The sequence below is a fragment of the Labrus bergylta genome, chromosome 13 (assembly GCF_963930695.1).
Source record: "Labrus bergylta chromosome 13, fLabBer1.1, whole genome shotgun sequence".
Classification (NCBI taxonomy): domain Eukaryota; kingdom Metazoa; phylum Chordata; class Actinopteri; order Labriformes; family Labridae; genus Labrus; species Labrus bergylta.
Window position 1 is genome coordinate 7,299,640 of NC_089207.1, and position 22,578 is coordinate 7,322,217.

Sequence of the window (22,578 nt, forward strand, 5' to 3'; positions counted from 1 at the left end):
TTTTTCAGAAGTTGACCATTTTGCATCGTCACTTTTACTGTGGATTTATTAAGGTTTTCAATACTGCAAACTTGTGAACAGTGAACAGCAGAAATAAGTTTAAATGTTGCATTAAGGCACACAAGATTTAGGATTATTATAGTAGCCTAAGCAGTGACTGATTAAGATATAAGGGACAACTCGAAATTATGTTTTTATCACCACTTACTTGTTTTGAGGTAATCTTGAATGACAAATGAATAAATCAGCCATTGCAATGTTTCATGTAGAAATCATAACCCTGTGGGGCATACATATTTGATCCCCTCACATTCTCCATTGTAACTAATCATTAAAAAAAACAATCCTCCATTAGGAATCACAAAGGAACACTTACTAATTATATGAAAATTCATAATTATTACAATCAGTCCCTATATATGCTATAGATGATCCCCAATCAAAATTCAGTGTAAGCTACTTTGTAGGAAAGTAGAAGCAATGATAGACAAATAAAAAAAGAACTGCAGTGCATAGCAGGAGGTTACAGTGCCCCCTGCTGGCTGAAGCAGGTATTAAAAGCTTACAGCACCTGGGATTCCCAGGCGGTCTCCCATCCAAGTACTAACCAGGCCAGTTTTGAAAGAGGGAAGTTAATCTTCACGGAATCGGTTTGTTCAATGTGTTTATCAGACGTTTGAACGTTCAGTTTGCCCGCAAGTCGTGAAACAAGTCTTAAAAACAAGCTGCAAGTCTTTAGTTAACTCCCAGCGTCAAAGTATTGCTGAATCTAGTAAGATTAAGTGTAAGTCTATCCATAGGCCCACACGTTTGAGTAGAAAAGTAATGAAATCAACTAGGTCATAGTCACTTGCTCTAATTTTGGCGAGGTGTTACTTTAAACCTAAGTATGTATAAATAACCCTTTAACAACTTGTTCATTCGCTTACGGCCATACCACCCTGAACACGCCCGATCTCGTCCGATCTCGGAAGCTAAGCAGGGTCGGGCCTGGTTAGTACTTGGATGGGAGACCGCCTGGGAATACCAGGTGCTGTAAGCTTTTAATACCTCCTTTAGCCAGAAGAGGGCGCTGTTGCCTCACTAGTGGAGAAAGGACTGAGAGAAACAGGCCAGTGGAAAATGAAACATGATTTTATTTGGCAGTCTGTCCTCTTTTTTTTTGTTGCAATTTTCATCAACGTTTTCAGTGAGTATTAATACATATTACGCTCTCTGGAGGCTGTTTTCAAAGTTCAGTTTTACATTCAAAAAGTACATGTAGCCTACTTACGTAAGGACTACTGCATTAACATATTTTAATTACTTGTACTTAGGTTACTCTTTACTTCCCCACAACACTCTGGTAGCCATATTATACATTTGATTCAACTGGAAATATTCACCATCATTATAAATGTTTTCACATCAATAATAAACATTTACACCAAATCAGGAATTATTATAAATGATTACTATTAAGATTGAATTTAAAAAAAACCTGCAAACAAGTGATGCTTACTTATCAATCAATTGACGATTTTTCAGAAGTTGACCATTTCGCATCGTCACTTTTACTGTGGATTTATTAAGGTTTTCAATCCTGCAAACTTGTGAACAGTGAACAGCAGAAATAAGTTTAAATGTTGCATTAAGGCACACAAGATTTAGGATTATTATAGTAGCCTAAGCAGTGATTGATTAAGATACAAGGGACAACTCGAAATTATGTTTTTATCACCACTTACTTGTTTTGAGGTAATCTTGAATGACAAATGAATAAATCAGCCATTGCAATGTTTCATGTAGAAATCATAACCCTGTGGGGCATACATATTTGATCCCCTCACATTCTCCATTGTAACTAATCATTAAAAAAACAATCCTCCATTAGGAATCACAAAGGAACACTTACTAATTATATGAAAATTCATAATTATTACAATCAGTCCCTATATATGCTATAGATGATCCCCAATCAAAATTCAGTGTAAGCTACTTTGTAGGAAAGTAGAAGCAATGATAGACAAATAAAAAAAGAACTGCAGTGCATAGCAGGAGGTTACAGCGTCCCCTGCTGGCTGAAGCAGGTATTAAAAGCTTACAGCACCTGGGATTCCCAGGCGGTCTCCCATCCAAGTACTAACCAGGCCAGTTTTGAAAGAGGGAAGTTAATCTTCACGGAATCGGTTTGTTCAATGTGTTTATCAGACGTTTGAACGTTCAGTTTGCCCGCAAGTCGTGAAACAAGTCTTAAAAACAAGCTGCAAGTCTTTAGTTAACTCCCAGCGTCAAAGTATTGCTGAATCTAGTAAGATTAAGTGTAAGTCTATCCATAGGCCCACACGTTTGAGTAGAAAAGTAATAAAATCAACTAGGTCATAGTCACTTGCTCTAATTTTGGCGAGGTGTTACTTTAAACCTAAGTATGTATAAATAACCCTTTAACAACCTGTTCATTCGCTTACGGCCATACCACCCTGAACACGCCCGATCTCGTCCGATCTCGGAAGCTAAGCAGGGTCGGGCCTGGTTAGTACTTGGATGGGAGACCGCCTGGGAATACCAGGTGCTGTAAGCTTTTAATACCTCCTTTAGCCAGAAGAGGGCGCTGTTGCCTCACTAGTGGAGAAAGGACTGAGAGAAACAGGCCAGTGGAAAATGAAACATGATTTTATTTGGCAGTCTGTCCTCTTTTTTTTTGTTGCAATTTTCATCAATGTTTTCAGTGAGTATTAATACATATTACGCTCTCTGGAGGCTGTTTTCAAAGTTCAGTTTTACATTCAAAAAGTACATGTAGCCTACTTACGTAAGGACTACTGCATTAACATATTTTAATTACTTGTACTTAGGTTACTCTTTACTTCCCCACAACACTCTGGTAGCCATATTATACATTTGATTCAACTGGAAATATTCACCATCATTATAAATGTTTTCACATCAATAATAAACATTTACACCAAATCAGGAATTATTATAAATGATTACTATTAAGATTGAATTAAAAAAAAACCTGCAAACAAGTGATGCTTACTTATCAATCAATATTTTTTCAGAATCAATTGACGATTTTTCAGAAGTTGACCATTTTGCATCGTCACTTTTACTGTGGATTTATTAAGGTTTTCAATACTGCAAACTTGTGAACAGTGAACAGCAGAAATAAGTTTAAATGTTGCATTAAGGCACACAAGATTTAGGATTATTATAGTAGCCTAAGCAGTGATTGATTAAGATATAAGGGACAACTCGAAATTATGTTTTTATCACCACTTACTTGTTTTGAGGTAATCTTGAATGACAAATGAATAAATCAGCCATTGCAATGTTTCATGTAGAAATCATAACCCTGTGGGGCATACATATTTGATCCCCTCACATTCTCCATTGTAACTAATCATTAAAAAAAACAATCCTCCATTAGGAATCACAAAGGAACACTTACTAATTATATGAAAATTCATAATTATTACAATCAGTCCCTATATATGCTATAGATGATCCCCAATCAAAATTCAGTGTAAGCTACTTTGTAGGAAAGTAGAAGCAATGATAGACAAATAAAAAAAGAACTGCAGTGCATAGCAGGAGGTTACAGCGCCCCCTGCTGGCTGAAGCAGGTATTAAAAGCTTACAGCACCTGGGATTCCCAGGCGGTCTCCCATCCAAGTACTAACCAGGCCAGTTTTGAAAGAGGGAAGTTAATCTTCACGGAATCGGTTTGTTCAATGTGTTTATCAGACGTTTGAACGTTCAGTTTGCCCGCAAGTCGTGAAACAAGTCTTAAAAACAAGCTGCAAGTCTTTAGTTAACTCCCAGCGTCAAAGTATTGCTGAATCTAGTAAGATTAAGTGTAAGTCTATCCATAGGCCCACACGTTTGAGTAGAAAAGTAATAAAATCAACTAGGTCATAGTCACTTGCTCTAATTTTGGCGAGGTGTTACTTTAAACCTAAGTATGTATAAATAACCCTTTAACAACCTGTTTGTTCGCTTACGGCCATACCACCCTGAACACGCCCGATCTCGTCCGATCTCGGAAGCTAAGCAGGGTCGGGCCTGGTTAGTACTTGGATGGGAGACCGCCTGGGAATACCAGGTGCTGTAAGCTTTTAATACCTCCTTTAGCCAGAAGAGGGCGCTGTTGCCTCACTAGTGGAGAAAGGACTGAGAGAAACAGGCCAGTGGAAAATGAAACATGATTTTATTTGGCAGTCTGTCCTCTTTTTTTTTGTTGCAATTTTCATCAATGTTTTCAGTGAGTATTAATACATATTACGCTCTCTGGAGGCTGTTTTCAAAGTTCAGTTTTACATTCAAAAAGTACATGTAGCCTACTTACGTAAGGACTACTGCATTAACATATTTTAATTACTTGTACTTAGGTTACTCTTTACTTCCCCACAACACTCTGGTAGCCATATTATACATTTGATTCAACTGGAAATATTCACCATCATTATAAATGTTTTCACATCAATAATAAACATTTACACCAAATCAGGAATTATTATAAATGATTACTATTAAGATTGAATTTTAAAAAAACCTGCAAACAAGTGATGCTTACTTATCAATCAATTGACGATTTTTCAGAAGTTGACCATTTCGCATCGTCACTTTTACTGTGGATTTATTAAGGTTTTCAATACTGCAAACTTGTGAACAGTGAACAGCAGAAATAAGTTTAAATGTTGCATTAAGGCACACAAGATTTAGGATTATTATAGTAGCCTAAGCAGTGATTGATTAAGATATAAGGGACAACTCGAAATTATGTTTTTATCACCACTTACTTGTTTTGAGGTAATCTTGAATGACAAATGAATAAATCAGCCATTGCAATGTTTCATGTAGAAATCATAACCCTGTGGGGCATACATATTTGATCCCCTCACATTCTCCATTGTAACTAATCATTAAAAAAAACAATCCTCCATTAGGAATCACAAAGGAACACTTACTAATTATATGAAAATTCATAATTATTACAATCAGTCCCTATATATGCTATAGATGATCCCCAATCAAAATTCAGTGTAAGCTACTTTGTAGGAAAGTAGAAGCAATGATAGACAAATAAAAAAAGAACTGCAGTGCATAGCAGGAGGTTACAGCGCCCCCTGCTGGCTGAAGCAGGTATTAAAAGCTTACAGCACCTGGGATTCCCAGGCGGTCTCCCATCCAAGTACTAACCAGGCCAGTTTTGAAAGAGGGAAGTTAATCTTCACGGAATCGGTTTGTTCAATGTGTTTATCAGACGTTTGAACGTTCAGTTTGCCCGCAAGTCGTGAAACAAGTCTTAAAAACAAGCTGCAAGTCTTTAGTTAACTCCCAGCGTCAAAGTATTGCTGAATCTAGTAAGATTAAGTGTAAGTCTATCCATAGGCCCACACGTTTGAGTAGAAAAGTAATAAAATCAACTAGGTCATAGTCACTTGCTCTAATTTTGGCGAGGTGTTACTTTAAACCTAAGTATGTATAAATAACCCTTTAACAACCTGTTTATTCACTTACGGCCATACCACCTTGAACACGCCCGATCTCGTCCGATCTCGGAAGCTAAGCAGGGTCAGGCCTGGTTAGTACTTGGATGGGAGACCGCCTGGGAATACCAGGTGCTGTAAGCTTTTAATACCTCCTTAGCCAGAAGAGGGCGCTGTTGCCTCACTAGTGGAGAAAGGACTGAGAGAAACAGGCCAGTGGAAAATGAAACATGATTTTATTTGGCAGTCTGTCCTCTTTTTTTTTGTTGCAATTTTCATCAATGTTTTCAGTGAGTATTAATACATATTACGCTCTCTGGAGGCTGTTTTCAAAGTTCAGTTTTACATTCAAAAAGTACATGTAGCCTACTTACGTAAGGACTACTGCATTAACATATTTTAATTACTTGTACTTAGGTTACTCTTTACTTCCCCACAACACTCTGGTAGCCATATTATACATTTGATGCAACTGGAAATATTCACCATCATTATAAATGTTTTCACATCAATAATAAACATTTACACCAAATCAGGAATTATTATAAATGATTACTATTAAGATTGAATTAAAAAAAAACCTGCAAACAAGTGATGCTTACTTATCAATCAATATTTTTTCAGAATCAATTGACGATTTTTCAGAAGTTGACCATTTTGCATCGTCACTTTTACTGTGGATTTATTAAGGTTTTCAATACTGCAAACTTGTGAACAGTGAACAGCAGAAATAAGTTTAAATGTTGCATTAAGGCACACAAGATTTAGGATTATTATAGTAGCCTAAGCAGTGATTGATTAAGATATAAGGGACAACTCGAAATTATGTTTTTATCACCACTTACTTGTTTTGAGGTAATCTTGAATGACAAATGAATAAATCAGCCATTGCAATGTTTCATGTAGAAATCATAACCCTGTGGGGCATACATATTTGATCCCCTCACATTCTCCATTGTAACTAATCATTAAAAAAAACAATCCTCCATTAGGAATCACAAAGGAACACTTACTAATTATATGAAAATTCATAATTATTACAATCAGTCCCTATATATGCTATAGATGATCCCCAATCAAAATTCAGTGTAAGCTACTTTGTAGGAAAGTAGAAGCAATGATAGACAAATAAAAAAAGAACTGCAGTGCATAGCAGGAGGTTACAGCGCCCCCTGCTGGCTGAAGCAGGTATTAAAAGCTTACAGCACCTGGGATTCCCAGGCGGTCTCCCATCCAAGTACTAACCAGGCCAGTTTTGAAAGAGGGAAGTTAATCTTCACGGAATCGGTTTGTTCAATGTGTTTATCAGACGTTTGAACGTTCAGTTTGCCCGCAAGTCGTGAAACAAGTCTTAAAAACAAGCTGCAAGTCTTTAGTTAACTCCCAGCGTCAAAGTATTGCTGAATCTAGTAAGATTAAGTGTAAGTCTATCCATAGGCCCACACGTTTGAGTAGAAAAGTAATAAAATCAACTAGGTCATAGTCACTTGCTCTAATTTTGGCGAGGTGTTACTTTAAACCTAAGTATGTATAAATAACCCTTTAACAACCTGTTTATTCACTTACGGCCATACCACCCTGAACACGCCCGATCTCGGAAGCTAAGCAGGGTCAGGCCTGGTTAGTACTTGGATGGGAGACCGCCTGGGAATACCAGGTGCTGTAAGCTTTTAATACCTCCTTAGCCAGAAGAGGGCGCTGTTGCCTCACTAGTGGAGAAAGGACTGAGAGAAACAGGCCAGTGGAAAATGAAACATGATTTTATTTGGCAGTCTGTCCTCTTTTTTTTTGTTGCAATTTTCATCAATGTTTTCAGTGAGTATTAATACATATTACGCTCTCTGGAGGCTGTTTTCAAAGTTCAGTTTTACATTCAAAAAGTACATGTAGCCTACTTACGTAAGGACTACTGCATTAACATATTTTAATTACTTGTACTTAGGTTACTCTTTACTTCCCCACAACACTCTGGTAGCCATATTATACATTTGATGCAACTGGAAATATTCACCATCATTATAAATGTTTTCACATCAATAATAAACATTTACACCAAATCAGGAATTATTATAAATGATTACTATTAAGATTGAATTTAAAAAAAACCTGCAAACAAGTGATGCTTACTTATCAATCAATATTTTTTCAGAATCAATTGACGATTTTTCAGAAGTTGACCATTTTGCATCGTCACTTTTACTGTGGATTTATTAAGGTTTTCAATACTGCAAACTTGTGAACAGTGAACAGCAGAAATAAGTTTAAATGTTGCATTAAGGCACACAAGATTTAGGATTATTATAGTAGCCTAAGCAGTGATTGATTAAGATATAAGGGACAACTCGAAATTATGTTTTTATCACCACTTACTTGTTTTGAGGTAATCTTGAATGACAAATGAATAAATCAGCCATTGCAATGTTTCATGTAGAAATCATAACCCTGTGGGGCATACATATTTGATCCCCTCACATTCTCCATTGTAACTAATCATTAAAAAAAACAATCCTCCATTAGGAATCACAAAGGAACACTTACTAATTATATGAAAATTCATAATTATTACAATCAGTCCCTATATATGCTATAGATGATCCCCAATCAAAATTCAGTGTAAGCTACTTTGTAGGAAAGTAGAAGCAATGATAGACAAATAAAAAAAGAACTGCAGTGCATAGCAGGAGGTTACAGCGCCCCCTGCTGGCTGAAGCAGGTATTAAAAGCTTACAGCACCTGGGATTCCCAGGCGGTCTCCCATCCAAGTACTAACCAGGCCAGTTTTGAAAGAGGGAAGTTAATCTTCACGGAATCGGTTTGTTCAATGTGTTTATCAGACGTTTGAACGTTCAGTTTGCCCGCAAGTCGTGAAACAAGTCTTAAAAACAAGCTGCAAGTCTTTAGTTAACTCCCAGCGTCAAAGTATTGCTGAATCTAGTAAGATTAAGTGTAAGTCTATCCATAGGCCCACACGTTTGAGTAGAAAAGTAATAAAATCAACTAGGTCATAGTCACTTGCTCTAATTTTGGCGAGGTGTTACTTTAAACCTAAGTATGTATAAATAACCCTTTAACAACCTGTTTATTCGCTTACGGCCATACCACCCTGAACACGCCCGATCTCGTCCGATCTCGGAAGCTAAGCAGGGTCGGGCCTGGTTAGTACTTGGATGGGAGACCGCCTGGGAATACCAGGTGCTGTAAGCTTTTAATACCTCCTTTAGCCAGAAGAGGGCGCTGTTGCCTCACTAGTGGAGAAAGGACTGAGAGAAACAGGCCAGTGGAAAATGAAACATGATTTTATTTGGCAGTCTGTCCTCTTTTTTTTTGTTGCAATTTTCATCAATGTTTTCAGTGAGTATTAATACATATTACGCTCTCTGGAGGCTGTTTTCAAAGTTCAGTTTTACATTCAAAAAGTACATGTAGCCTACTTACGTAAGGACTACTGCATTAACATATTTTAATTACTTGTACTTAGGTTACTCTTTACTTCCCCACAACACTCTGGTAGCCATATTATACATTTGATTCAACTGGAAATATTCACCATCATTATAAATGTTTTCACATCAATAATAAACATTTACACCAAATCAGGAATTATTATAAATGATTACTATTAAGATTGAATTTTAAAAAAACCTGCAAACAAGTGATGCTTACTTATCAATCAATATTTTTTCAGAATCAATTGACGATTTTTCAGAAGTTGACCATTTTGCATCGTCACTTTTACTGTGGATTTATTAAGGTTTTCAATACTGCAAACTTGTGAACAGTGAACAGCAGAAATAAGTTTAAATGTTGCATTAAGGCACACAAGATTTAGGATTATTATAGTAGCCTAAGCAGTGATTGATTAAGATATAAGGGACAACTCGAAATTATGTTTTTATCACCACTTACTTGTTTTGAGGTAATCTTGAATGACAAATGAATAAATCAGCCATTGCAATGTTTCATGTAGAAATCATAACCCTGTGGGGCATACATATTTGATCCCCTCACATTCTCCATTGTAACTAATCATTAAAAAAAACAATCCTCCATTAGGAATCACAAAGGAACACTTACTAATTATATGAAAATTCATAATTATTACAATCAGTCCCTATATATGCTATAGATGATCCCCAATCAAAATTCAGTGTAAGCTACTTTGTAGGAAAGTAGAAGCAATGATAGACAAATAAAAAAAGAACTGCAGTGCATAGCAGGAGGTTACAGCGCCCCCTGCTGGCTGAAGCAGGTATTAAAAGCTTACAGCACCTGGGATTCCCAGGCGGTCTCCCATCCAAGTACTAACCAGGCCAGTTTTGAAAGAGGGAAGTTAATCTTCACGGAATCGGTTTGTTCAATGTGTTTATCAGACGTTTGAACGTTCAGTTTGCCCGCAAGTCGTGAAACAAGTCTTAAAAACAAGCTGCAAGTCTTTAGTTAACTCCCAGCGTCAAAGTATTGCTGAATCTAGTAAGATTAAGTGTAAGTCTATCCATAGGCCCACACGTTTGAGTAGAAAAGTAATAAAATCAACTAGGTCATAGTCACTTGCTCTAATTTTGGCGAGGTGTTACTTTAAACCTAAGTATGTATAAATAACCCTTTAACAACCTGTTTATTCGCTTACGGCCATACCACCCTGAACACGCCCGATCTCGTCCGATCTCGGAAGCTAAGCAGGGTCGGGCCTGGTTAGTACTTGGATGGGAGACCGCCTGGGAATACCAGGTGCTGTAAGCTTTTAATACCTCCTTTAGCCAGAAGAGGGCGCTGTTGCCTCACTAGTGGAGAAAGGACTGAGAGAAACAGGCCAGTGGAAAATGAAACATGATTTTATTTGGCAGTCTGTCCTCTTTTTTTTTGTTGCAATTTTCATCAATGTTTTCAGTGAGTATTAATACATATTACGCTCTCTGGAGGCTGTTTTCAAAGTTCAGTTTTACATTCAAAAAGTACATGTAGCCTACTTACGTAAGGACTACTGCATTAACATATTTTAATTACTTGTACTTAGGTTACTCTTTACTTCCCCACAACACTCTGGTAGCCATATTATACATTTGATTCAACTGGAAATATTCACCATCATTATAAATGTTTTCACATCAATAATAAACATTTACACCAAATCAGGAATTATTATAAATGATTACTATTAAGATTGAATTTTAAAAAAACCTGCAAACAAGTGATGCTTACTTATCAATCAATATTTTTTCAGAATCAATTGACGATTTTTCAGAAGTTGACCATTTTGCATCGTCACTTTTACTGTGGATTTATTAAGGTTTTCAATACTGCAAACTTGTGAACAGTGAACAGCAGAAATAAGTTTAAATGTTGCATTAAGGCACACAAGATTTAGGATTATTATAGTAGCCTAAGCAGTGATTGATTAAGATATAAGGGACAACTCGAAATTATGTTTTTATCACCACTTACTTGTTTTGAGGTAATCTTGAATGACAAATGAATAAATCAGCCATTGCAATGTTTCATGTAGAAATCATAACCCTGTGGGGCATACATATTTGATCCCCTCACATTCTCCATTGTAACTAATCATTAAAAAAAACAATCCTCCATTAGGAATCACAAAGGAACACTTACTAATTATATGAAAATTCATAATTATTACAATCAGTCCCTATATATGCTATAGATGATCCCCAATCAAAATTCAGTGTAAGCTACTTTGTAGGAAAGTAGAAGCAATGATAGACAAATAAAAAAAGAACTGCAGTGCATAGCAGGAGGTTACAGCGCCCCCTGCTGGCTGAAGCAGGTATTAAAAGCTTACAGCACCTGGGATTCCCAGGCGGTCTCCCATCCAAGTACTAACCAGGCCAGTTTTGAAAGAGGGAAGTTAATCTTCACGGAATCGGTTTGTTCAATGTGTTTATCAGACGTTTGAACGTTCAGTTTGCCCGCAAGTCGTGAAACAAGTCTTAAAAACAAGCTGCAAGTCTTTAGTTAACTCCCAGCGTCAAAGTATTGCTGAATCTAGTAAGATTAAGTGTAAGTCTATCCATAGGCCCACACGTTTGAGTAGAAAAGTAATAAAATCAACTAGGTCATAGTCACTTGCTCTAATTTTGGCGAGGTGTTACTTTAAACCTAAGTATGTATAAATAACCCTTTAACAACCTGTTTATTCGCTTACGGCCATACCACCCTGAACACGCCCGATGTCGTCCGATCTCGGAAGCTAAGCAGGGTCGGGCCTGGTTAGTACTTGGATGGGAGACCGCCTGGGAATACCAGGTGCTGTAAGCTTTTAATACCTCCTTTAGCCAGAAGAGGGCGCTGTTGCCTCACTAGTGGAGAAAGGACTGAGAGAAACAGGCCAGTGGAAAATGAAACATGATTTTATTTGGCAGTCTGTCCTCTTTTTTTTTGTTGCAATTTTCATCAATGTTTTCAGTGAGTATTAATACATATTACGCTCTCTGGAGGCTGTTTTCAAAGTTCAGTTTTACATTCAAAAAGTACATGTAGCCTACTTACGTAAGGACTACTGCATTAACATATTTTAATTACTTGTACTTAGGTTACTCTTTACTTCCCCACAACACTCTGGTAGCCATATTATACATTTGATTCAACTGGAAATATTCACCATCATTATAAATGTTTTCACATCAATAATAAACATTTACACCAAATCAGGAATTATTATAAATGATTACTATTAAGATTGAATTTAAAAAAAACCTGCAAACAAGTGATGCTTACTTATCAATCAATATTTTTTCAGAATCAATTGACGATTTTTCAGAAGTTGACCATTTTGCATCGTCACTTTTACTGTGGATTTATTAAGGTTTTCAATACTGCAAACTTGTGAACAGTGAACAGCAGAAATAAGTTTAAATGTTGCATTAAGGCACACAAGATTTAGGATTATTATAGTAGCCTAAGCAGTGATTGATTAAGATATAAGGGACAACTCGAAATTATGTTTTTATCACCACTTACTTGTTTTGAGGTAATCTTGAATGACAAATGAATAAATCAGCCATTGCAATGTTTCATGTAGAAATCATAACCCTGTGGGGCATACATATTTGATCCCCTCACATTCTCCATTGTAACTAATCATTAAAAAAAACAATCCTCCATTAGGAATCACAAAGGAACACTTACTAATTATATGAAAATTCATAATTATTACAATCAGTCCCTATATATGCTATAGATGATCCCCAATCAAAATTCAGTGTAAGCTACTTTGTAGGAAAGTAGAAGCAATGATAGACAAATAAAAAAAGAACTGCAGTGCATAGCAGGAGGTTACAGCGCCCCCTGCTGGCTGAAGCAGGTATTAAAAGCTTACAGCACCTGGGATTCCCAGGCGGTCTCCCATCCAAGTACTAACCAGGCCAGTTTTGAAAGAGGGAAGTTAATCTTCACGGAATCGGTTTGTTCAATGTGTTTATCAGACGTTTGAACGTTCAGTTTGCCCGCAAGTCGTGAAACAAGTCTTAAAAACAAGCTGCAAGTCTTTAGTTAACTCCCAGCGTCAAAGTATTGCTGAATCTAGTAAGATTAAGTGTAAGTCTATCCATAGGCCCACACGTTTGAGTAGAAAAGTAATAAAATCAACTAGGTCATAGTCACTTGCTCTAATTTTGGCGAGGTGTTACTTTAAACCTAAGTATGTATAAATAACCCTTTAACAACCTGTTCATTCGCTTACGGCCATACCACCCTGAACACGCCCGATCTCGTCCGATCTCGGAAGCTAAGCAGGGTCGGGCCTGGTTAGTACTTGGATGGGAGACCGCCTGGGAATACCAGGTGCTGTAAGCTTTTAATACCTCCTTTAGCCAGAAGAGGGCGCTGTTGCCTCACTAGTGGAGAAAGGACTGAGAGAAACAGGCCAGTGGAAAATGAAACATGATTTTATTTGGCAGTCTGTCCTCTTTTTTTTTGTTGCAATTTTCATCAATGTTTTCAGTGAGTATTAATACATATTACGCTCTCTGGAGGCTGTTTTCAAAGTTCAGTTTTACATTCAAAAAGTACATGTAGCCTACTTACGTAAGGACTACTGCATTAACATATTTTAATTACTTGTACTTAGGTTACTCTTTACTTCCCCACAACACTCTGGTAGCCATATTATACATTTGATTCAACTGGAAATATTCACCATCATTATAAATGTTTTCACATCAATAATAAACATTTACACCAAATCAGGAATTATTATAAATGATTACTATTAAGATTGAATTAAAAAAAAACCTGCAAACAAGTGATGCTTACTTATCAATCAATATTTTTTCAGAATCAATTGACGATTTTTCAGAAGTTGACCATTTTGCATCGTCACTTTTACTGTGGATTTATTAAGGTTTTCAATACTGCAAACTTGTGAACAGTGAACAGCAGAAATAAGTTTAAATGTTGCATTAAGGCACACAAGATTTAGGATTATTATAGTAGCCTAAGCAGTGATTGATTAAGATATAAGGGACAACTCGAAATTATGTTTTTATCACCACTTACTTGTTTTGAGGTAATCTTGAATGACAAATGAATAAATCAGCCATTGCAATGTTTCATGTAGAAATCATAACCCTGTGGGGCATACATATTTGATCCCCTCACATTCTCCATTGTAACTAATCATTAAAAAAAACAATCCTCCATTAGGAATCACAAAGGAACACTTACTAATTATATGAAAATTCATAATTATTACAATCAGTCCCTATATATGCTATAGATGATCCCCAATCAAAATTCAGTGTAAGCTACTTTGTAGGAAAGTAGAAGCAATGATAGACAAATAAAAAAAGAACTGCAGTGCATAGCAGGAGGTTACAGCGCCCCCTGCTGGCTGAAGCAGGTATTAAAAGCTTACAGCACCTGGGATTCCCAGGCGGTCTCCCATCCAAGTACTAACCAGGCCAGTTTTGAAAGAGGGAAGTTAATCTTCACGGAATCGGTTTGTTCAATGTGTTTATCAGACGTTTGAACGTTCAGTTTGCCCGCAAGTCGTGAAACAAGTCTTAAAAACAAGCTGCAAGTCTTTAGTTAACTCCCAGCGTCAAAGTATTGCTGAATCTAGTAAGATTAAGTGTAAGTCTATCCATAGGCCCACACGTTTGAGTAGAAAAGTAATAAAATCAACTAGGTCATAGTCACTTGCTCTAATTTTGGCGAGGTGTTACTTTAAACCTAAGTATGTATAAATAACCCTTTAACAACCTGTTCATTCACTTACGGCCATACCACCCTGAACACGCCCGATCTCGTCCGATCTCAGAAGCTAAGCAGGGTCAAGCCTGGTTAGTACTTGGATGGGAGACCGCCTGGGAATACCAGGTGCTGTAAGCTTTTAATACCTCCTTTAGCCAGAAGAGGGCGCTGTTGCCTCACTAGTGGAGAAAGGACTGAGAGAAACAGGCCAGTGGAAAATGAAACATGATTTTATTTGGCAGTCTGTCCTCTCTTTTTTTGTTGTTGTTGCAATTTTCATCAATGTTTTCAGTGAGTATTAATACATATTACGCTCTCTGGAGGCTGTTTTCAAAGTTCAGTTTTACATTCAAAAAGTACATGTAGCCTACTTACGTAAGGACTACTGCATTAACATATTTTAATTACTTGTACTTAGGTTACTCTTTACTTCCCCACAACACTCTGGTAGCCATATTATACATTTGATTCAACTGGAAATATTCACCATCATTATAAATGTTTTCACATCAATAATAAACATTTACACCAAATCAGGAATTATTATAAATGATTACTATTAAGATTGAATTTAAAAAAAACCTGCAAACAAGTGATGCTTACTTATCAATCAATATTTTTTCAGAATCAATTGACGATTTTTCAGAAGTTGACCATTTTGCATCGTCACTTTTACTGTGGATTTATTAAGGTTTTCAATACTGCAAACTTGTGAACAGTGAACAGCAGAAATAAGTTTAAATGTTGCATTAAGGCACACAAGATTTAGGATTATTATAGTAGCCTAAGCAGTGATTGATTAAGATATAAGGGACAACTCGAAATTATGTTTTTATCACCACTTACTTGTTTTGAGGTAATCTTGAATGACAAATGAATAAATCAGCCATTGCAATGTTTCATGTAGAAATCATAACCCTGTGGGGCATACATATTTGATCCCCTCACATTCTCCATTGTAACTAATCATTAAAAAAAACAATCCTCCATTAGGAATCACAAAGGAACACTTACTAATTATATGAAAATTCATAATTATTACAATCAGTCCCTATATATGCTATAGATGATCCCCAATCAAAATTCAGTGTAAGCTACTTTGTAGGAAAGTAGAAGCAATGATAGACAAATAAAAAAAGAACTGCAGTGCATAGCAGGAGGTTACAGCGCCCCCTGCTGGCTGAAGCAGGTATTAAAAGCTTACAGCACCTGGGATTCCCAGGCGGTCTCCCATCCAAGTACTAACCAGGCCAGTTTTGAAAGAGGGAAGTTAATCTTCACGGAATCGGTTTGTTCAATGTGTTTATCAGACGTTTGAACGTTCAGTTTGCCCGCAAGTCGTGAAACAAGTCTTAAAAACAAGCTGCAAGTCTTTAGTTAACTCCCAGCGTCAAAGTATTGCTGAATCTAGTAAGATTAATTGTAAGTCTATCCATAGGCCCACACGTTTGAGTAGAAAAGTAATAAAATCAACTAGGTCATAGTCACTTGCTCTAATTTTGGCGAGGTGTTACTTTAAACCTAAGTATGTATAAATAACCCTTTAACAACCTGTTCATTCGCTTACGGCCATACCACCCTGAACATGCCCGATCTCGTCCGATCTCGGAAGCTAAGCAGGGTCGGGCCTGGTTAGTACTTGGATGGGAGACCGCCTGGGAATATCAGGTGCTGTAAGCTTTTAATACCTCCTTTAGCCAGAAGAGGGCGCTGTTGCCTCACTAGTGGAGAAAGGACTGAGAGAAACAGGCCAGTGGAAAATGAAACATGATTTTATTTGGCAGTCTGTCCTCTTTTTTTTTGTTGCAATTTTCATCAATGTTTTCAGTGAGTATTAATACATATTACGCTCTCTGGAGGCTGTTTTCAAAGTTCAGTTTTACATTCAAAAAGTACATGTAGCCTACTTACGTAAGGACTACTGCATTAACATATTTTAATTACTTGTACTTAGGTTACTCTTTACTTCCCCACAACACTCTGGTAGCCATATTATACATTTGATTCAACTGGAAATATTCACCATCATTATAAATGTTTTCACATCAATAATAAACATTTACACCAAATCAGGAATTATTATAAATGATTACTATTAAGATTGAATTAAAAAAAAACCTGCAAACAAGTGATGCTTACTTATCAATCAATATTTTTTCAGAATCAATTGACGATTTTTCAGAAGTTGACCATTTTGCATCGTCACTTTTACTGTGGATTTATTAAGGTTTTCAATACTGCAAACTTGTGAACAGTGAACAGCAGAAATAAGTTTAAATGTTGCATTAAGGCACACAAGATTTAGGATTATTATAGTAGCCTAAGCAGTGATTGATTAAGATATAAGGGACAACTCGAAATTATGTTTTTATCACCACTTACTTGTTTTGAGGTAATCTTGAATGACAAATGAATAAATCAGCCATTGCAATGTTTCATGTAGAAATCATAACCCTGTGGGGCATACATATTTGATCCCCTCACATTCTCCATTGTAACTAATCATTAAAAAAAACAATCCTCCATTAGGAATCACAAAGGAACACTTACTAATTATATGAAAATTCATAATTATTACAATCAGTCCCTATATATGCTATAGATGATCCCCAATCAAAATTCAGTGTAAGCTACTTTGTAGGAAAGTAGAAGCAATGATAGACAAATAAAAAAAGAACTGCAGTGCATAGCAGGAGGTTACAGCGCCCCCTGCTGGCTGAAGCAGGTATTAAAAGCTTACAGCACCTGGGATTCCCAGGCGGTCTCCCATCCAAGTACTAACCAGGCCAGTTTTGAAAGAGGGAAGTTAATCTTCACGGAATCGGTTTGTTCAATGTGTTTATCAGACGTTTGAACGTTCAGTTTGCCCGCAAGTCGTGAAACAAGTCTTAAAAACAAGCTGCAAGTCTTTAGTTAACTCCCAGCGTCAAAGTATTGCTGAATCTAGTAAGATTAAGTGTAAGTCTATCCATAGGCCCACACGTTTGAGTAGAAAAGTAATAAAATCAACTAGGTCATAGTCACTTGCTCTAATTTTGGCGAGGTGTTACTTTAAACCTAAGTATGTATAAATAACCCTTTAACAACCTGTTCATTCGCTTACGGCCATACCACCCTGAACACGCCCGATCTCGTCCGATCTCGGAAGCTAAGCAGGGTCGGGCCTGGTTAGTACTTGGATGGGAGACCGCCTGGGAATACCAGGTGCTGTAAGCTTTTAATACCTCCTTTAGCCAGAAGAGGGCGCTGTTGCCTCACTAGTGGAGAAAGGACTGAGAGAAACAGGCCAGTGGAAAATGAAACATGATTTTATTTGGCAGTCTGTCCTCTCTTTTTTTTTTGTTGTTGCAATTTTCATCAATGTTTTCAGTGAGTATTAATACATATTACGCTCTCTGGAGGCTGTTTTCAAAGTTCAGTTTTACATTCAAAAAGTACATGTAGCCTACTTAAGTAAGGACTACTGCATTAACATATTTTAATTACTTGTACTTAGGTTACTCTTTACTTCCCCACAACACTCTGGTAGCCATATTATACATTTGATTCAACTGGAAATATTCACCATCATTATAAATGTTTTCACATCAATAATAAACATTTACACCAAATCAGGAATTATTATAAATGATTACTATTAAGATTGAATTTTAAAAAAACCTGCAAACAAGTGATGCTTACTTATCAATCAATTGACGATTTTTCAGAAGTTGACCATTTCGCATCGTCACTTTTACTGTGGATTTATTAAGGTTTTCAATCCTGCAAACTTGTGAACAGTGAACAGCAGAAATAAGTTTAAATGTTGCATTAAGGCACACAAGATTTAGGATTATTATAGTAGCCTAAGCAGTGATTGATTAAGATACAAGGGACAACTCGAAATTATGTTTTTATCACCACTTACTTGTTTTGAGGTAATCTTGAATGACAAATGAATAAATCAGCCATTGCAATGTTTCATGTAGAAATCATAACCCTGTGGGGCATACATATTTGATCCCCTCACATTCTCCATTGTAACTAATCATTAAAAAAACAATCCTCCATTAGGAATCACAAAGGAACACTTACTAATTATATGAAAATTCATAATTATTACAATCAGTCCCTATATATGCTATAGATGATCCCCAATCAAAATTCAGTGTAAGCTACTTTGTAGGAAAGTAGAAGCAATGATAGACAAATAAAAAAAGAACTGCAGTGCATAGCAGGAGGTTACAGCGTCCCCTGCTGGCTGAAGCAGGTATTAAAAGCTTACAGCACCTGGGATTCCCAGGCGGTCTCCCATCCAAGTACTAACCAGGCCAGTTTTGAAAGAGGGAAGTTAATCTTCACGGAATCGGTTTGTTCAATGTGTTTATCAGACGTTTGAACGTTCAGTTTGCCCGCAAGTCGTGAAACAAGTCTTAAAAACAAGCTGCAAGTCTTTAGTTAACTCCCAGCGTCAAAGTATTGCTGAATCTAGTAAGATTAAGTGTAAGTCTATCCATAGGCCCACACGTTTGAGTAGAAAAGTAATAAAATCAACTAGGTCATAGTCACTTGCTCTAATTTTGGCGAGGTGTTACTTTAAACCTAAGTATGTATAAATAACCCTTTAACAACCTGTTCATTCGCTTACGGCCATACCACCCTGAACACGCCCGATCTCGTCCGATCTCGGAAGCTAAGCAGGGTTGGGCCTGGTTAGTACTTGGATGGGAGACCGCCTGGGAATACCAGGTGCTGTAAGCTTTTAATACCTCCTTTAGCCAGAAGAGGGCGCTGTTGCCTCACTAGTGGAGAAAGGACTGAGAGAAACAGGCCAGTGGAAAATGAAACATGATTTTATTTGGCAGTCTGTCCTCTTTTTTTTTGTTGCAATTTTCATCAATGTTTTCAGTGAGTATTAATACATATTACGCTCTCTGGAGGCTGTTTTCAAAGTTCAGTTTTACATTCAAAAAGTACATGTAGCCTACTTACGTAAGGACTACTGCATTAACATATTTTAATTACTTGTACTTAGGTTACTCTTTACTTCCCCACAACACTCTGGTAGCCATATTATACATTTGATTCAACTGGAAATATTCACCATCATTATAAATGTTTTCACATCAATAATAAACATTTACACCAAATCAGGAATTATTATAAATGATTACTATTAAGATTGAATTAAAAAAAAACCTGCAAACAAGTGATGCTTACTTATCAATCAATATTTTTTCAGAATCAATTGACGATTTTTCAGAAGTTGACCATTTTGCATCGTCACTTTTACTGTGGATTTATTAAGGTTTTCAATACTGCAAACTTGTGAACAGTGAACAGCAGAAATAAGTTTAAATGTTGCATTAAGGCACACAAGATTTAGGATTATTATAGTAGCCTAAGCAGTGATTGATTAAGATATAAGGGACAACTCGAAATTATGTTTTTATCACCACTTACTTGTTTTGAGGTAATCTTGAATGACAAATGAATAAATCAGCCATTGCAATGTTTCATGTAGAAATCATAACCCTGTGGGGCATACATATTTGATCCCCTCACATTCTCCATTGTAACTAATCATTAAAAAAAACAATCCTCCATTAGGAATCACAAAGGAACACTTACTAATTATATGAAAATTCATAATTATTACAATCAGTCCCTATATATGCTATAGATGATCCCCAATCAAAATTCAGTGTAAGCTACTTTGTAGGAAAGTAGAAGCAATGATAGACAAATAAAAAAAGAACTGCAGTGCATAGCAGGAGGTTACAGCGCCCCCTGCTGGCTGAAGCAGGTATTAAAAGCTTACAGCACCTGGGATTCCCAGGCGGTCTCCCATCCAAGTACTAACCAGGCCAGTTTTGAAAGAGGGAAGTTAATCTTCACGGAATCGGTTTGTTCAATGTGTTTATCAGACGTTTGAACGTTCAGTTTGCCCGCAAGTCGTGAAACAAGTCTTAAAAACAAGCTGCAAGTCTTTAGTTAACTCCCAGCGTCAAAGTATTGCTGAATCTAGTAAGATTAAGTGTAAGTCTATCCATAGGCCCACACGTTTGAGTAGAAAAGTAATAAAATCAACTAGGTCATAGTCACTTGCTCTAATTTTGGCGAGGTGTTACTTTAAACCTAAGTATGTATAAATAACCCTTTAACAACCTGTTCATTCGCTTACGGCCATACCACCCTGAACACGCCCGATCTCGTCCGATCTCGGAAGCTAAGCAGGGTCGGGCCTGGTTAGTACTTGGATGGGAGACCGCCTGGGAATACCAGGTGCTGTAAGCTTTTAATACCTCCTTTAGCCAGAAGAGGGCGCTGTTGCCTCACTAGTGGAGAAAGGACTGAGAGAAACAGGCCAGTGGAAAATGAAACATGATTTTATTTGGCAGTCTGTCCTCTTTTTTTTTGTTGCAATTTTCATCAATGTTTTCAGTGAGTATTAATACATATTACGCTCTCTGGAGGCTGTTTTCAAAGTTCAGTTTTACATTCAAAAAGTACATGTAGCCTACTTACGTAAGGACTACTGCATTAACATATTTTAATTACTTGTACTTAGGTTACTCTTTACTTCCCCACAACACTCTGGTAGCCATATTATACATTTGATTCAACTGGAAATATTCACCATCATTATAAATGTTTTCACATCAATAATAAACATTTACACCAAATCAGGAATTATTATAAATGATTACTATTAAGATTGAATTAAAAAAAAACCTGCAAACAAGTGATGCTTACTTATCAATCAATATTTTTTCAGAATCAATTGACGATTTTTCAGAAGTTGACCATTTTGCATCGTCACTTTTACTGTGGATTTATTAAGGTTTTCAATACTGCAAACTTGTGAACAGTGAACAGCAGAAATAAGTTTAAATGTTGCATTAAGGCACACAAGATTTAGGATTATTATAGTAGCCTAAGCAGTGATTGATTAAGATATAAGGGACAACTCGAAATTATGTTTTTATCACCACTTACTTGTTTTGAGGTAATCTTGAATGACAAATGAATAAATCAGCCATTGCAATGTTTCATGTAGAAATCATAACCCTGTGGGGCATACATATTTGATCCCCTCACATTCTCCATTGTAACTAATCATTAAAAAAAACAATCCTCCATTAGGAATCACAAAGGAACACTTACTAATTATATGAAAATTCATAATTATTACAATCAGTCCCTATATATGCTATAGATGATCCCCAATCAAAATTCAGTGTAAGCTACTTTGTAGGAAAGTAGAAGCAATGATAGACAAATAAAAAAAGAACTGCAGTGCATAGCAGGAGGTTACAGCGCCCCCTGCTGGCTGAAGCAGGTATTAAAAGCTTACAGCACCTGGGATTCCCAGGCGGTCTCCCATCCAAGTACTAACCAGGCCAGTTTTGAAAGAGGGAAGTTAATCTTCACGGAATCGGTTTGTTCAATGTGTTTATCAGACGTTTGAACGTTCAGTTTGCCCGCAAGTCGTGAAACAAGTCTTAAAAACAAGCTGCAAGTCTTTAGTTAACTCCCAGCATCAAAGTATTGCTGAATCTAGTAAGATTAAGTGTAAGTCTATCCATAGGCCCACACGTTTGAGTAGAAAAGTAATAAAATCAACTAGGTCATAGTCACTTGCTCTAATTTTGGCGAGGTGTTACTTTAAACCTAAGTATGTATAAATAACCCTTTAACAACCTGTTCATTCGCTTACGGCCATACCACCCTGAACACGCCCGATCTCGTCCGATCTCGGAAGCTAAGCAGGGTCGGGCCTGGTTAGTACTTGGATGGGAGACCGCCTGGGAATACCAGGTGCTGTAAGCTTTTAATACCTCCTTTAGCCAGAAGAGGGCGCTGTTGCCTCACTAGTGGAGAAAGGACTGAGAGAAACAGGCCAGTGGAAAATGAA

The 22,578-nt window shown here is 36.8% G+C and overlaps 14 non-coding genes and 1 pseudogene across 14 annotated transcripts; all 15 read left to right on the plus strand.

Moving 5' to 3' along the window:
- The first annotated feature begins 923 nt into the window (after positions 1 to 923).
- LOC136181922 (5S ribosomal RNA) lies at positions 924 to 1,042 on the plus strand. Its single transcript, XR_010668238.1, has one exon. It is a non-coding gene; the product is annotated as a 5S ribosomal RNA (ribosomal RNA).
- Positions 1,043 to 2,441: 1,399 nt separating this feature from the next.
- LOC136181923 (5S ribosomal RNA) lies at positions 2,442 to 2,560 on the plus strand. The gene has a single exon (XR_010668239.1). It is a non-coding gene; the product is annotated as a 5S ribosomal RNA (ribosomal RNA).
- A 1,417-nt stretch (positions 2,561 to 3,977) lies between these two features.
- Positions 3,978 to 4,096, plus strand: LOC136181924 (5S ribosomal RNA). The gene has a single exon (XR_010668240.1). It is a non-coding gene; the product is annotated as a 5S ribosomal RNA (ribosomal RNA).
- A 1,400-nt stretch (positions 4,097 to 5,496) lies between these two features.
- On the plus strand, positions 5,497 to 5,615 carry LOC136181807 (5S ribosomal RNA). Its single transcript, XR_010668154.1, has one exon. It is a non-coding gene; the product is annotated as a 5S ribosomal RNA (ribosomal RNA).
- Positions 5,616 to 7,031: 1,416 nt separating this feature from the next.
- LOC136181873 (5S ribosomal RNA) lies at positions 7,032 to 7,140 on the plus strand (annotated as a pseudogene).
- Positions 7,141 to 8,556: 1,416 nt separating this feature from the next.
- On the plus strand, positions 8,557 to 8,675 carry LOC136181925 (5S ribosomal RNA). The gene has a single exon (XR_010668241.1). It is a non-coding gene; the product is annotated as a 5S ribosomal RNA (ribosomal RNA).
- Positions 8,676 to 10,092: 1,417 nt separating this feature from the next.
- LOC136181927 (5S ribosomal RNA) lies at positions 10,093 to 10,211 on the plus strand. Its single transcript, XR_010668243.1, has one exon. It is a non-coding gene; the product is annotated as a 5S ribosomal RNA (ribosomal RNA).
- A 1,417-nt stretch (positions 10,212 to 11,628) lies between these two features.
- LOC136181782 (5S ribosomal RNA) lies at positions 11,629 to 11,747 on the plus strand. Its single transcript, XR_010668129.1, has one exon. It is a non-coding gene; the product is annotated as a 5S ribosomal RNA (ribosomal RNA).
- A 1,417-nt stretch (positions 11,748 to 13,164) lies between these two features.
- On the plus strand, positions 13,165 to 13,283 carry LOC136181928 (5S ribosomal RNA). The gene has a single exon (XR_010668244.1). It is a non-coding gene; the product is annotated as a 5S ribosomal RNA (ribosomal RNA).
- A 1,417-nt stretch (positions 13,284 to 14,700) lies between these two features.
- On the plus strand, positions 14,701 to 14,819 carry LOC136181845 (5S ribosomal RNA). The gene has a single exon (XR_010668188.1). It is a non-coding gene; the product is annotated as a 5S ribosomal RNA (ribosomal RNA).
- Positions 14,820 to 16,242: 1,423 nt separating this feature from the next.
- LOC136181600 (5S ribosomal RNA) lies at positions 16,243 to 16,361 on the plus strand. Its single transcript, XR_010667947.1, has one exon. It is a non-coding gene; the product is annotated as a 5S ribosomal RNA (ribosomal RNA).
- A 1,417-nt stretch (positions 16,362 to 17,778) lies between these two features.
- On the plus strand, positions 17,779 to 17,897 carry LOC136181929 (5S ribosomal RNA). The gene has a single exon (XR_010668245.1). It is a non-coding gene; the product is annotated as a 5S ribosomal RNA (ribosomal RNA).
- Positions 17,898 to 19,302: 1,405 nt separating this feature from the next.
- On the plus strand, positions 19,303 to 19,421 carry LOC136182014 (5S ribosomal RNA). The gene has a single exon (XR_010668332.1). It is a non-coding gene; the product is annotated as a 5S ribosomal RNA (ribosomal RNA).
- Positions 19,422 to 20,838: 1,417 nt separating this feature from the next.
- LOC136181930 (5S ribosomal RNA) lies at positions 20,839 to 20,957 on the plus strand. Its single transcript, XR_010668246.1, has one exon. It is a non-coding gene; the product is annotated as a 5S ribosomal RNA (ribosomal RNA).
- A 1,417-nt stretch (positions 20,958 to 22,374) lies between these two features.
- On the plus strand, positions 22,375 to 22,493 carry LOC136181931 (5S ribosomal RNA). The gene has a single exon (XR_010668247.1). It is a non-coding gene; the product is annotated as a 5S ribosomal RNA (ribosomal RNA).
- Positions 22,494 to 22,578: the final 85 nt, after the last annotated feature.